The sequence below is a fragment of the Mobula birostris genome, chromosome 9 (genome assembly GCF_030028105.1).
Source record: "Mobula birostris isolate sMobBir1 chromosome 9, sMobBir1.hap1, whole genome shotgun sequence".
In the NCBI taxonomy this organism is placed as follows: domain Eukaryota; kingdom Metazoa; phylum Chordata; class Chondrichthyes; order Myliobatiformes; family Myliobatidae; genus Mobula; species Mobula birostris.
In genome coordinates, this window is record NC_092378.1 from 84,184,736 (window position 1) to 84,199,792 (window position 15,057).

The window sequence follows — 15,057 nt, forward strand, 5'->3', positions numbered from 1 at the left end:
CGGGGATAGGGGAGAGGGAAGTGGAAAAAAGAGGAAAGAGAGAAGGGGAAGCATTAGAGGGTGGGTAGAGAGTGAGAAAAGGGAGAAGAGGGGAGGAGATCAAAGGGGAGGAGGGAGAGAGGAGGAAATGGGGAGTTGAGGAAGGGAAAGGGGAAGAGGAGAAAGGAGAGGAGGGGAGGGGGGAAAGGGGCAGAGAGGGGATCGGGACTACAGAGCAGCATGGGAGCTGAATTCTGAAGGAATGCAGTTTTATTAAAAACTTCCTCGAGTGCAAGAAGGACGAGACTGTGCAGGTGCGTGACATAACAAGAGAGTTTAAAAAGGAGACCACCCTATACAGCGGGCAGCTGTCGGAGCAGGCAGCGGAGTGAGTGGTAGCAGAGTGTAGGGCTTTGGCTTCAACGGGCTTCGGCGGTAAACAGGAAGAGGCGAGAGCGAAGCACCAACTCTTCTTTTCTTCCCCACCCCACCAACCTTCACGAATCGGCCCGGACAGACAGGAACAGCAGGGCACTTACAGCTAACGGTTTAAAAAGTCCGTCTGTTTGGCGAGGTAGGTGGGTGAGTAGACTTATTTTTCCTGTTTCATTCCTGTAGAATTAGATAGCACGCCTGCAGGGTTAGTGCTTTGTTCAGGGTGTCAGATGTGGGAATCCTGGAAGACCTCCAGCCTCCCTAATGGCCACATCTGTGCCAGGTGCACCGAGATGCAGCTCCTCAGAGACAGTGTTAGGGATCTGGAGCTGCAGCTTGATGACCTATTGCTTATCCGGGAAAGTGAAGAGGTGATAGACAGGAGCTACAGGGAGGTAGTCATCCAGATCAGAAAACTGAGTTGCTGTCAAGAGAGGGAAGGGAAATGCCCAGATAGTGGAGAGCACACCTGTGGCTGTCCCCTTCAGCCACAAATATCTTAGAAACCATAGAAACCACAGCACAGAAACAGACCTTTTGGCCCTTCTTGGCTGTGCCGAACCATTTTCTGCCTAGTCCCACTGACCTGCACACGGACCATATCCCTCCATGTATCTGTCCAATTTATTCTTAAATGTTAAAAAAGAACCCGCATTTCCCACCTCATCTGGCAGCTCATTCCATACTCCCACCACTCTCTGTGTGAAGAAGCCCCCGCTAATGTTCCCTTTAAACTTTTCCCCCCTCACCCTAAACCCATGTCCTCTGGTTTTTTTCTCCCCATGCCTCAGTGGAAAAAGCCTGCTTGCATTCACTCTATCTATAACCATCATAATTTTATATACCTCTATCAAATCTCCCCTCATTCTTCTATGCTCCAGGGAATAAAGTCCTAACCTATTCAACCTTTCTCTGTAACTGAGTTTCTCAAGTCCCGGCAACATCCTTGTAAACCTTCTCTGCACTCTTTCAACCTTATTTATATCCTTCCTGTAATTTGGTGACCAAAACTGAACACAATACTCCAGATTCGGCCTCACCAATGCCTTATACAACCTCATCATAACATTCCAGCTCTTATACTCAATACTTTGATTAATAAAGGCCAATGTACCAAAAGCTCTCTTTACGACCCTATCTACCTGTTACGCCACTTTTAGGGAATTTTGTATCTGTATTATCTTGTTCTAGATGCCGTTGAGAGGGATGACCTGACAGGGGACGCCCACAGTGACAAGGTCTCTGGCACTGAGCCTGGCGCTGTTGTGCAGGAGGGAAGGAGGGAGAAGAGGAATGCGGTAGTCATAGGGGATTACATAGTCAGGGGAATGGACAGGAGATTCTGTGAGCCTGATAGAGACACCCCCATGGTGTGTTGCCTCTCAGGTGCCAGGGTATGGGATGTCTCGGATCGGGTCCAGAATATTCTGAAGGGGGAGGGTGAGCAGCCAGTTGTCTTGGTACATGTTGGTACCAATGACATAGATATGACAAAGGAGGAGGTCCTGAAGAGAGATTTCTGGGAGTTAGGAAGGAAGCTGAGAAGCAGGACCTCCAGGGTAGTAACCTCGGGATTGCTACCTGTGCCATGTGCAAGCGAGGGTAAGAATAGTAGGATCAGGCAGATGAAAGCATGGCTGAGAGACTGGTGCAAGGGGCAGGGCTTCAGATTCTTGGATAATTGGGATCTCCTCTGGGGGAAGTACGACCTGTTCAAAATGGACAGGTTACACCTGAACCCGAAGGGGACCAATATCCTGGCAGTTCATAGCCAATGAACTGGTCTCAACTGTTTCCTGTGGCAGAGAATTCCACAGATTCACCACTCTCTGTGTGAAGAAGTTTTTCCTAATCTCAGTCCTAAAAGGCTTCCCCTTTATCCTCAAACTGTGACCCCTCGTTCTGGACTTCCCCAGCATCGGGAACAATCTTCCTGCATCTAGCCTGTCCAATCCCTTTAGGATTTTATGCGTTTCAATCAGATCCCTCCTCAATCTTCTAAATTCCAACGAGTATAAGCCTAGTTCATCCAGTCTTTCATCATATGAAAGTCCTGCCATCCCAGGAATCAATCTGGTGAACCTTCTTTGTACTCCCTCTAAGGCAAGGATGTCTTTCCTCAGATTAGGGGGCCAAAACTGCACACAATACTCCAGGTGTGGTCTCACCAAGGCCTTGTACAACTGCAGTAGTACCTCCCTGCTCCTGTACTCGAATCCTCTTGCTATAAATGCCAGCATACCATTCGCCTTTTTCACCACCTGCTGTACCTGCATGCCCACTTTCAATGACTGGTGTATAATGACACCCAGGTCTCGTTGCACCTCCCCTTTTCCTAATCGGCCACCATTCAGATAATAATCTGTTTTCCTGTTTTTGCCACCAAAGTGGATAACTTCACATTTATCCACATTAAATTGCATCTGCCATGAATTTGCCCACTCACCTAACCTATCCAAGTCACCCTGCATCCTTTTAGCATCCTCCTCACAGATAACACTGCCGCCAAGCTTCGTATCATCCGCAAACTTGGAGGTGCTGCATTTAATTCCCTCATCCAAGTCACTAATATATATTGTAAACAACTGGGGTCCCAGCACTGAGCCTTGCGGTACCCCACTAGTCACTGCCTGCCATTCTGAAAAGGTCCCATTTATTCCCACTCTTTGCTTCCTGTCTGCCAACCAATTCTCTATCCACATCAATACCTTACCCCCAATACCGTGTGCTTTAAGTTTGCACATTAATCTCCTGTGTGAGACCTTGTCAAAAGCCTCTTGAAAATCCAAGTATACCACATCCACTGGTTCTCCCCTATCCACTCTACTAGTTACATCCTTAAAAAATTCTATGAGATTCGTCAGACATGATTTTCCTTTCACAAATCCATGCTAACTTTGTCCGATGATTTCACCGCTTTCCAAATGTGCTGTTATCACATCTTTGACAACTGACTCTAGCAGTTTCCCCACCACCAATGTTAGGCTAACCGGTCGATAATTCCCTGATTTCTCTCTCCCTCCTTTTTTAAAAAGTGGGGTTACATTAGCCACCCTCCAATCCTCAGGAACTAGTCCAAAATCTAAATAGTTTTGAAAAATTATCACTAATGCATCCACTATTTCTTGGGCTACTTCCTTAAGCACTCTGGGATGCAGACCATCTGGCCCTGGGGATTTATCTGCTTTTAATCCTTTCAATTTACCTGACACCACTTCCCTACTAATATGTATTTCCTTCAGTTCCTCCATCTCACTGGACCCTCTGTCCCCTACTATTTCCGGAAGATTATTTATGTCCTCCTTAGTGAAGACAGAACCAAAGTAATTATTCAATTGGTCTGCCATGTCCTTGCTCCCCATAATCAATTCACCTGTTTCTGTCTGTAGGGGACCTACATTTGTCTTAACCAATCTTTTTCTTTTCACATATCTATAAAAGCTTTTACAGTCAGTTTTTATGTTCCCTGCCAGTTTTCTCTCATAATCTTTTTTCCCCTTCCTAATTAAGCCCTTTGTCCTCCTCTGCTGAACTCTGAATTTCTCCCAGTCCTCAGGTGAGCCACTTTTTCTGGCTAATTTGTATGCTTCTTCTTTGGAATTGATACTATCCCTAATTTTCCTTGTCAGCCACGGGTGCACTACCTTCCTTGATTTATTCTTTTGCCAAACTGGGATGAACAATTGTTGTAGTTCATCCATGCGATCTTTAAATGCTTGCCATTGCATATCCACCATCAACCCTTTAAGTGTCATTTGTCCGTCTATCTTAGCTAATTCACATCTCATACCTTCAAAGTTACCTCTTTTAAGTTCAGAACCTTTGTTTCTGAATTAACTATGTACTCTCCATCTTAATGAAGAATTCCACCATATTATGGTCACTCTTACCCAATGGGCCTCTCATGACAAGATTGCTAATTAACCCTTCCTCATTGTTCAATAGCCAGTCTAGAATAGCCTGCTCTCTAGTTGGTTCCTCAACATGTTGGTTCAAAAAACCATCCCGCATACATTCCAAGAAATCCTCTTCCTCAGCACCCTGACCAATTTGGTTCACCCAATCTACATGTAGATTGAAGTCACCCATTATAACTGCTGTTCCTTTATTGCACACATTTCTAATTTCCTGTTTAATACCATCCCCAACCTCACTACTACTGTTAGGTGGCCTGTACACAACTCCCACCAGCGTTTTCTGCTCCTTAGTGTTATGCAGCTCTACCCATATCGATTCCACATCTTCCCGGCTTACGTCCTTCCTTTCTATTGCGTTAATCTCCTCTCCAACTAGCAACGCCACCCCATCTCCTTTTCTTTCATGTCTATCCCTCCTGAATATTGAATATCCCTGAATGTTGAGCTCCCATCCTTGGTCACCCTGGAGCCATGTCTCTGTGATCCCAACTATATCATATTCATTAATAACAAACTGCACTTTTAATTCATCCACCTTGTTACGAATGCTCCTTGCATTGACACACAAAGCCTTCAGGCGCGCTTTTACAACTCTCTTAGCCCTTATACAATTATGTTGAAAAGTGGCCCTTTTTGATGCCTGCCCTGGATTTGTCGGCCTGCCACTTTTACTTTTCACCTTACTACTTTCTGCTTCTACCCTCATTTTACACCCCTCTGTCTCTCTGCACTGGTTCCCATCCCCCTGTTGTGAACTAACCTCCTCTCGCCTAGCCTCTTTAATTTGATTCCCACCCCCTAACCATTCTAGTTTTATGATAAAACTAGAAGGGCAGTGTTATGATAATTGTGGGGGATTTTAACATGCGAGTGGATTGGGAAAATCAGGTCGGCACTGGAGCTCAAGAGAGAGAATTGATAGAATGTCTGCGAGATGGCTTTTTAGAACAGCTTGTTGTTGAGCCCACTAGGGAATCGGCTGTACTGGATTGGGTATTGTGTAATGAACCGGAGGTGATTAGAGAGATTGAGGTGAAGGAATCCTTAGGAGGCAATGATCATAACATGATTGAGTTCACTGTGAAATTTGAAAAAGAGAAGCCGAAATCTGATGTGATGGTATTTCAGTGGAGTAAAGGAAATTACAGTGGCATGAGAGAGGAACTGGCCAAAGTTGACTGGAAAGGGACACTGGCGGGAAAGAGGGCAGAGCAGCAGTGGCTGGAATTTATGCGCGAAGTTAGGAAAGTGCAAGACAGGTATATTCCAAAAAAGAAAAAAAATTCGAATGGAAAAAGGATGCAACCATGGTTGACAAGAGAAGTCAAAGCCAAAGTTAAAGCAAAGGAGAGGGCATACAAGGAAGCAAAAACTAGTGGGAACACAGAGGATTGGGAAGTTTTTAAAAGCTTACAAAAGGAAACTAAGAAGGTCTTTAACAGGGAAAAGATTAACTATGAAAGGAAGCTAGCAAATAATATCAAAGAGGATACTAAAAGCTTTTTCAAGTATAGAAAGAGTAAAAGACAGGTGAGAGTAGATATAGGACCCATAGAAAATGATGCTGAAGAAATTGTAATGGGAGATAAGGAGATAGCGGAGGAACTGAATGAGTATTTTGCATCAGTTTTCACTGAGGAAGACATCAGCAGTATAATGGACACTGAAGGGTGGCAGGGAAGAGAAGTGTGCGCAGTCACAATTACAACAGAGAAAGTACTCAGGAAGCTTAATAGTCGAAAGGTAGATAAATCTCCCGGACCAGATGGAATGCACCCTCGTGTTCTGAAGGAAGTAGCTGTGGAGATTGCAGAGGCATTAACGATGATCTTTCCAAAGTCAATAGATTCTGGCATGGTTCCGGAGGATTGGAAGATTGCAAATGTCACTCCGCTATTTACAAACCCCATTTCCAGAAGAGTTGGGATATTTTCCAAAATGCAATAAAAACAACTATCTGTGATATGTTAATTCACGTGAACCTTTACTTAACTGACAATAGTACAAAGAAAAGATTTTCAATAGTTTTACTGACCAACTTAATTGTATTTTGTAAACATACACAAATTTAGAATTTGATGGCTGCAACACACTCAACAAAAGTTGGGACAGAGGCATGTTTACCATTGTGTTACATCACCTTTCCTTTTAATAACACTTTTTAATCATTTTGGAACTGAGGATACTAATTGTAGTAGATTTGCAATTGGAAACTTTGTCCATTCTTGCATGATATAAGACTTCAGCTGCTCAACAGTCCGTGGTCTCCGTTGTCTGATTCTCCTCTTAATGATGCGCCATTCATTTTCAGAGTCAATGGTACTTTCACATATATGCAACTCACCCATGCCGTGGGCACTGATGCACCCCCATACCATCACAGATGCTGGCTTTTGCACCTTTCGCTGATAACAATCTGGATGGTCGTTTTCCATCTTTGGCACGGAGAACTCGACGCCCGTTTTTTCCGAAAACTAGCTGAAATGTGGACTCATCTGACCACAGCACACGGTTCCACAGTCTTTCAGTCCAACTGAGATGAGCTCGGGTCCAGAGAACTCGCCCCCATTTCTGCATAGAGTTGATGTATGGCTTCCTCCTTGTGTAATACAGTTTCAAGCTGCATTTCTGGATGCAGCGACGGACTGTGTTGAGTGACAATGGTTTTCCGAAGTACTCCCGAGCCCAGGTGGCTATAATTGTCACAGTAGCATGACGGTTTCTTAGCCTACCAATTAGCCTGCTTAATGTGGAGTCTTCCAAACCGGTGTTACTTGAATATTCCGTGCACTTTTCAATCTTATTTTAACTCTGTCCCAACTTTTGTTGAGTGTGTTGCAGCCATCAAATTCTAAATTTGTGTATATTTACAAAATACAATTAAGTTGGTCAGTAAGACTATTGAAAATCTTTTCTTTGTACTTCTGTCAGTTAAATAAAGGTTCATGTGAATTAACATATCACAGATTTTTGTTTTTATTGCATTTTGGAAAATATCCCAACTTTTCTGGAAATGGGGTTTGAAAGGGGCAAGGAAGCAAAAAGGAAATTATAGACCTGTTAGCTTGACATAGGTGGCTGGGGAGCTGTTGGAGTCGATTGTCAAGGATGAGGTTACAGAGTACCTGGAGGCATATGACAAGATAGGCAGAACTCAGCATGGATTCGTTAAAGGAAAATCCTGCCTGACAAACCTATTACAATTTTTTGAGGAAATTACAAGTAAGCTAGTCAAGGGAGACGCAGTGGATGTTGTGTATTTGGATTTTCAGAAGGCCTTTGACAAGGTGCCACACATGAGGCTACTTAACAAGATAAAAGCCCATGGAATTACGGGCAAGTTACGTGCATGGGTAGAGAGTTGGCTGATTGGCAGGAAACAGAGAGTGGGAATAAAGGGATCCTCTTCTGGTTGGCTGCCGGTTACCAGTGGTGTTCCACAAGGGTCTGTGTTGGGGCCGCTTCTTTTTACATCGTACATCAACGATTTGGATTATGGAATAGATGGCTTTGTGGCTAAGTTTGCTGATGATACGAAGATAGGTGGAGGGGCCGGTAGTGCTGAGGAAACGGAGAGTCTGCAGAGAGACTTGGATAGATTGGAAGAATGGGCAAAGAAGTGGCAAATGAAATACAATGTTGGAAAGTGTATGGTTATGCACTTTGGCAGCAGAAATAAACGGACAGACTATTATTTAAATGAGGAAAGAATTCAAAGTTCTGAGATGCAATGGGACTTGCGAGCCCTCGTACAGGATACCCTTAAGGTTAACCTCCAGGATGAGTTGGTGGTGAAGAAGGCAAATGCAATGTTGGCATTCATTTCTAGAGGAATAGAGTATAGGAGCAGGGATGTGATGTTGAGGCTCTGTAAGGTGCTGGTGAGACCTCACTTGGTGTACTGTGGGCAGTTTTGGTCTCCTTATTTAAGAAAGAATGTGCTGACATTGGAGAGGGTACACAGAAGATTCACTAGAATGATTCCGGGAATGAGAGGGTTAACATAAGAGGAACGTTTGTCCGCTCTTGGACTGTATTAGAAACATTTCAAATGTTGAAAGGCATGGACAGAGTGGATGTGGCAAAGTTGTTTCCCATGATGGGGGAGTCTAGTATGAGAGGGCATGACTTAAGGATTGAAGGGAGCCCATTCAGAACAGAAATGCAAAGAATTTTTTTAGTCAGAGGGTGGCGAATCTATGGAATTTGTTGCCACAGGCAGCAGTGGAGGCCAAGTCATTGTGTGTATTTAAGGCAGAGATTGATACGTATCTGAGTAGCCAGGGCATCAAAGGTTATGGTGAGAAGGCAGGGGAGTGGGACTAAATGGGAGAATGGATCAGCTCATGATAAAATGGCAGAGCAGACTCGATGGGCCAAATGGCCGACTTCTGCTCCTATGTCTTATGGTCTTATGGAAAGGGGAAGAGGGGAGATGGGGAAGGGGAAGAGGGGAGGGGGAAGAGCAGGGGGAGTAGATGGATTTGTGTGGACAGCAGTGGTGAGGGGCGTATGGAGTGAAGGAGAAGTGGGAGTAAAAGGTGTGAGGCAGAGGTGAGGGAAGGAGGGAGGGAGGCTAGGAAGTTGGTGAAGAGGGGTCTAAGAAGGGGTAAAGTGGAGAGAAGAGACATGAAAGGCAGAAGAAGGATGACAGGGAAATGGGGGAGTGAGAGGAGGCAAGAGGCGGTGGAAAAGTGGGGGAGTAGAGCAGAAGTAAGAGCTGGGAGAGAGGAGAGATAACAGGGGAGAGGTGTGATGGTGGCAAGAGCAGGTGACGAGGGAAAGGGGGTAGAGGGAAAGAGGTGGGGATGGGGAGAGGGGAACAGGGCATGGGGTAGAAGGGCTGTAGAGAGGAGATTGAAGGGGAGGGAAGAGCGGGGATGGAAAAAGAGAAATAAGGGGGGAGAAGGGAAGAGAGGTGAAGAGGGCGATGAAGAGGTGGCAATGGGGGGCAAAGAAGAGGAAGTGAGGGAGAAGTGGGAGAGAGGGGAGGAATAGGGTGGAAAGATGGCGAGTGGGAAGGGGGAAGGGAGAGGGGTGAAGAGGGAAAATGGAAGGTGGGAAGGGGTAGGAATAGGTGGTAAGGGGAAGGGGGTAATAATGAGAGGGAGTTAGGAGTGCAATAAAGACTGAATATCAGAGAAAAGGGGTAAGATGAAGAGGGTGAGACAGAGCAAGAAGGAGATGAAATGAAGGAACTGTTCACAGCACAGGCTGTTAGTGATCATCATTCTTTTACCTCTTCAAATAATCAAACTCTTCTTGTGGATTTGAGTCTAATTTGCATTGTTCTGTAATTCTGACATTGGGTCTGTAAGGGACATATTTAGGGTGTTAAAATCATTGCACTTTTTCATCTAAAGTTCCAATGAAATGATCTAGAAGTATCAACACAGCATCAGCAAGGACTCAGTTGTATTAATCAACTTGCTCCACAAGATGGTGCCAATTCTCTTCAGAAGTATACCCTCAATCTCCAAGATGACTTACTCCTGTTCTCTAGGATCTGAGGTGCTTGGTGAGGGCAACATGTAAACCAATAACTCTCCCTGGTGCTCCCACAGACTCTACAGTTCGTGAAGTGCTGTGTTCTCCCTGATGCTCCTATAGACTGTACACTTTGTGAAGTGCTGTGTTCTCCCTAGTGCTCTTACAGACTGTACAGATTGTGAAGTGCTGTGTTCTCCCTGTTGCTCCCACAGAGCCTCTATGGGCCTCTAATGCACAACACCCCCAAGGTTCACTACCAGGCCCAATGCTACTGTCATGGGCAGATACCATTCCTATTTTCCCATATCAAGGCTGTGTGCACATCCATAAATCTCCTCTCCCCATCTGGTAATCATTTCTCCAGCCAGAGCTCAGAGCACTTTGGGAGTCGGTTATGTAAATGTCATCAAAGTTGCTGGTGGACGCAGCAGGCCAGGCAGCATCTCTAGGAAGAGGTACAGTCGATGTTTCAGGCCGAGACTCTTCATCAGGACTAACTTAAGGAAGAGTTAGTAAAAGATTTGAAAGTGGGAGATCCAAAATGATAGGAGAAGACAGGAGGGGGAGGGATGGAGCCAAGAGCTGGACAGGTGATTGGCAAAGGGGATATGAGAGGATCATGGGACAGGAGGCCCTGGGAGAAAGACAAGCGGGGGGGGCCTAGAGTTGGGCAAGGGGTATAGTCAGAGGGAGAAAAAGGAGAGTGAGAGAAAGAATGTGTGTGTAAAAATAAATAACGGATGGAGTATGAGGGGGAAGTGGAGCATTAGCCTAAGTTAGAGAAGTCAATGTTCATGCCATCAGTTTGGAGGCTACCCAGATGGAATATAAGGTGTTGCTCCTCCGTCCTGAGTGTGGCTTCATCTAATGCCCCACCTCCCCCTTGTACCCCATCCGTTATTTATTTTTACACACACATTCTTTCTCTCACTCTCCTTTTTCTCCCTCTGTCCCTCTGACTATACCCCTTGCCCCTCCTCTGGTCCCCCCCCCTTGTCTTTCTCCCCGGGCCTCCTGTCCCATGATCCTCTCATATCCCCTTTGCCAATCACCTGTCCAGCTCTTGGCTCCACCCCTCCCCCTCCTCCTATCATTTTAGATCTCCCCCTCTCCCTCCCACTTTCAAATCTCTTACTAACTCTTCCTTCAGTTAGTCCTGACGAAGGGTCTCGGCCTGAAACGTCGACTGTACCTCTTCCTAGAGATGCTGCCTGGCCTGCTGCGTTCACCAGCAACTTTGATGTGTGTTGCTTGAATTTCCAGCATCTGCAGAATTCCTGTTGTTTATGTAAATGTCATGTCCTGCCTGACATATCCTACCAAGTGTAACTGGGGTCACAGTGGTAACTGTGGTGGCTGGGGAGGATATGGAACTTGGTTATTGTTTTTTTTAAATGTTATTCACTGGCAGAGTTAGCACTTCACTGCCCATCCACAACTCTCCTTGGGAAGGTGCTGCTGAGCTGCAGTCCTTGAGATGTAACTACATTGAATCAGTTGTACAACACAAAAACGGGTCCTTCAGCACAACTCATCATTTGTTAGACTGAGTTTTGGGTTTAGGACATAAATATTTAGCATTGACTTTGGCCACCAGTTTTCACACCTGAAACTGTATTGTGCATTCAATTTGGAGTGCAGCTCTGAACAGTGGGTTCCTAAACGCTGTGAATCCCAGTCCAGAGAATGCTGATTAAAATTCATTTGGATGTCGGTGGTGTGGATGTGAATCAGGAAGTGTGGAGGTTGTACGTGGTTTGAAAGAAAGCATTGTCTGTACATTGTAAATATGGAGTTGTCCTTCCATGTTTATCACATAAAATATTGAGCCTCATGTTGGGCCAGCGAGATTTTTCCACTGAAAGTGTCTCCATATGATGCCTGCTCTACCTTGTTTTGTCGAATAAAGAAGCTGCTTTGTATCTACCAGTAATTCTGTCCAATGATTTCATTCACGCAACAACATTTGGTGTCAGGAGTGGGATACCTTCGTGACCCATTATCTGGCCAGCGATCTTAGCAGTCTAAGGGAGTGAGTATTTTCTAAAATAGCACTCATACTTGGATCTGTTCGGGTCGATGGTACACGGGAACATGAGGTATCATGAAAGCGGAGAGCTGAACTGGTAGATATAAAAGTGCTGTGCGCGTTCATGTGTGTTTATGTAACTGAGGAAACTTTGCGTGTTAACTTGGTGAGATGGAGCCACTAACTGCGAAAGATGGTTACCGGCAGTTCGGGCACCAGAGTGGGGGTGTATTTATTTGTTCAGGAAGCTGCATTTTAGTGTATACATTTTGCAAGTGTGATGCAAAGGAATACAGCAGGTATCATGAGTTCAGGTGCTCAAAAGTGGCAGAGTGCGGAGTACATACTCTGTGGTTTTAAAGTATGCGCTATTTAACTGGTACCCATCTTTTACATTTTGCATAGTGTGGGAATTAGTGTGGAGATATTTCAGGGAGAGGTTTTACCCAGATATATCTGTCGGGATGGCACCTATTGAGATCAAGCAACGTCAGGTTGAGAACCCTGATGATCCAAGCCAGCCCTTGACAATGATTACGACCATTCATAAGCCCTTCACTCCCAAGGAGAAACAGAGCATTTTGTCTGAGTTGCCCTCACTTAAAGTCACATGTGGGAATTTGGAATTCTGGCGAGAGCTCCATAAAATGGTTGAAATTCACCAGATGCACCCTAAACATATACACGTGTTCGTAAAAGCGAAGTGCCCGAGGAATACGTGGGACAGGATGGGCCAGGAGGTGCAGGAACGCCAGCAATGAAGAAAGATATCGTTCTTTTCAAGGGGAAGTGAGGCAGTGACTGGGGGGAGGTGAGAGTAACTGGGGGACAATAATGGCAGTGATTCAAAAAGCTGATGAGACAGCCATGGATTATGCAGAACCTAAATTTCCAGCGCGAGCAGTATTCCGAATTGGATAATCCAGGGAGAGACGACCAAGTCTTCCTGAAAATGCTGAAGGAAGGCCTGTGCTCAGCCCACCAGGAAGTTTTAGATTTAGGCATAACGGTGAGGCCGACCTACTCTGCGATAGTTTCGTGAGTCAGTGAAAGTGCAAGAGAAATCGTGAAGTGGCTATAGTGAATGCAGCTGCTGTGATTTCCCAGACAGTTTGTTTTGTTTGCTGGTGACCAGGGAACGAAGCAAGGAATTGCTGGAATAGACATGGGAGGGTAAAGGTATTGATGTGCTACAGGTGCGGCCTATTGAGACATGGTTGGAAACAAAAAAGAGGAAAGAAAAACAGGTGAACCTCACAGTAGGCACACAATCTCTCACCCCATCGGTGCCCAGTCTGACTGTCGATCAGATCATAGATCTGGTAAAGATAACTTTACCGGAAAAAGTCGTGTTTGGTCAGAAAAAAATGTGGCGGCGGCCCCCACTGCCAGCGCTGGTGACCCGCGGATGTACACAACAGTATTGTTAGGGAGACAACAATGCAATTTGTTAGTGGACACAGGGGCATCAGTATCGATAGCTGATCTACTCTTGCCAACAACCGGACAGGCTGTTTATATTCGAGGTGTAGGAGGGAAAACAGTGAAAGCAGAAAGAAGCAAGTTGCAAATACTTGAAATCGGGGGAGTGCAGCTCCCAGTGTATTTCTGGGTACGTCCAAATATCGAGGGTACTATCCTTGGAATAGACACCCTAAGGGAAGCAGGAACTGTTATAGATTCGGGAAAAGGAGAAATAACACGGACGAGTCAGGGGCAGAAGATAAGTACAACTAACAGAATACACAACCTGGCTAGCACAGTTGCAGCTGTCCCGTTCACCAGAGACTGGAGCCAGGATGGTGTCTATGGGTTACTTTGTCAGCAGTTCCCAGCAGTGAGGGCTAGACACAAGCAAGACGGTGTTGAGTAAAGATAAACCCGGTTAAAATAGGCTGTATAAACCCCATAAGCAGTACCCTATAAAAACTGATGCACTGACTGCTGTCGAGGGTCAAGTGAAGGAACTAAAACACATGGGGATACTCAGAGAGACTGTGGCAACCACTAACTCTGACCAGTAAAGCCCAGTGGATCATATCCATTAACAACAGGCTATACCGCTCTTATGACCATGCCAAGATTGCAACCCATAGTGGCGAGCCATGCAATAATGCTGAATGGCCTGTCTCCAGAACATGAAGTTTTTCCAGTCCTGGATATCACTAATGGATATTGGGGGCTCCCCTTAGCACTTGAGTCCAATGACCAATTCACCTTTACCTTGGGTGGGCAGCAATATACGTTTGTACATGGGCCTGATTCTCCCAGGGATTCCACAATGTCTAGCTATTTTTCATAAAGCCATGGTGTAGACTTTGGAAAAGCTGAATCTAATGCCCTCCCAGCCCACACGTTTACAACAAGCGATCTACTAATCGCTTCAGAAGCTGAAGCAGGTAATTTAGCCAGTGTTTCAGAGATACTGCAAGATGAGGGGGCAGTAATTAAACTAAAAGCTCACCAGAAAGGGGAGAGTACGGATCAGGAAGGCAATGAGTGGGCAGACATCGGTGTGAAGAAGGCAGCAGAGGAACAAGAGGCAACTGAAATTGCAAGTGTGCAGGAAGCCAGTTTAGTAAAATTATATGAAGAGGTGGAGAAGAGAAGGAGAAATGGCGGACAAAGGAGGGATCAAATGGGAGTTGGACACATGGGGAGGAAGGAGTCGTGGCACCACCATGCATTAAGCACATACTACAGAAGTTTATCATGGGGTGATGCATCAGGGGAGGCAGAACATATTCATGACTCTCCAACAGGTCTGGTGGTGGCCAAGGATGGGCGGGGATGTTGAGAAATTCTGCCACTGTTGTATCATTTGTGCCCAGCATAACCCTGGTAAGGGCAGAAAGCTAGCAGATCAGCCATGGCTGAGGGGACCCTGGGAAAACATCCAGATGGATTTCACGGGGCCCCTACCAAAAAGCTAGTGTCAAGTAATTATAGGGGGTAGAGGCTTTCCCAACAAGGGACTTCACCGCTGCACGGACTCTAGCTCAGGAATTCCTCCTAAGGTGAGGAATCACAATTCAGGTGGACTCAGATCAGGGAGCACATTTGACAGGGGAAGTGACAAAGGAAATGTGCTGACTGCTAGGGATTTGACAACGATTCCATGTACCCTACCATCCTCATAGTTCAGGGATGGTAGAAAGGATGAACTGAACAATCAAGAACACCTTTACCAAAGCTATGGCTGAGATG

At 45.5% G+C, this 15,057-nt stretch overlaps 1 protein-coding gene across 2 annotated transcripts in view; it reads right to left on the reverse strand.

Annotated features, from left to right (window-relative positions):
• Nucleotides 1-15,057, reverse strand: part of LOC140202856 (protein kinase C beta type) — a 379,624-nt gene that overhangs the window by 120,851 nt on the left and 243,716 nt on the right. The window lies entirely within an intron of this gene.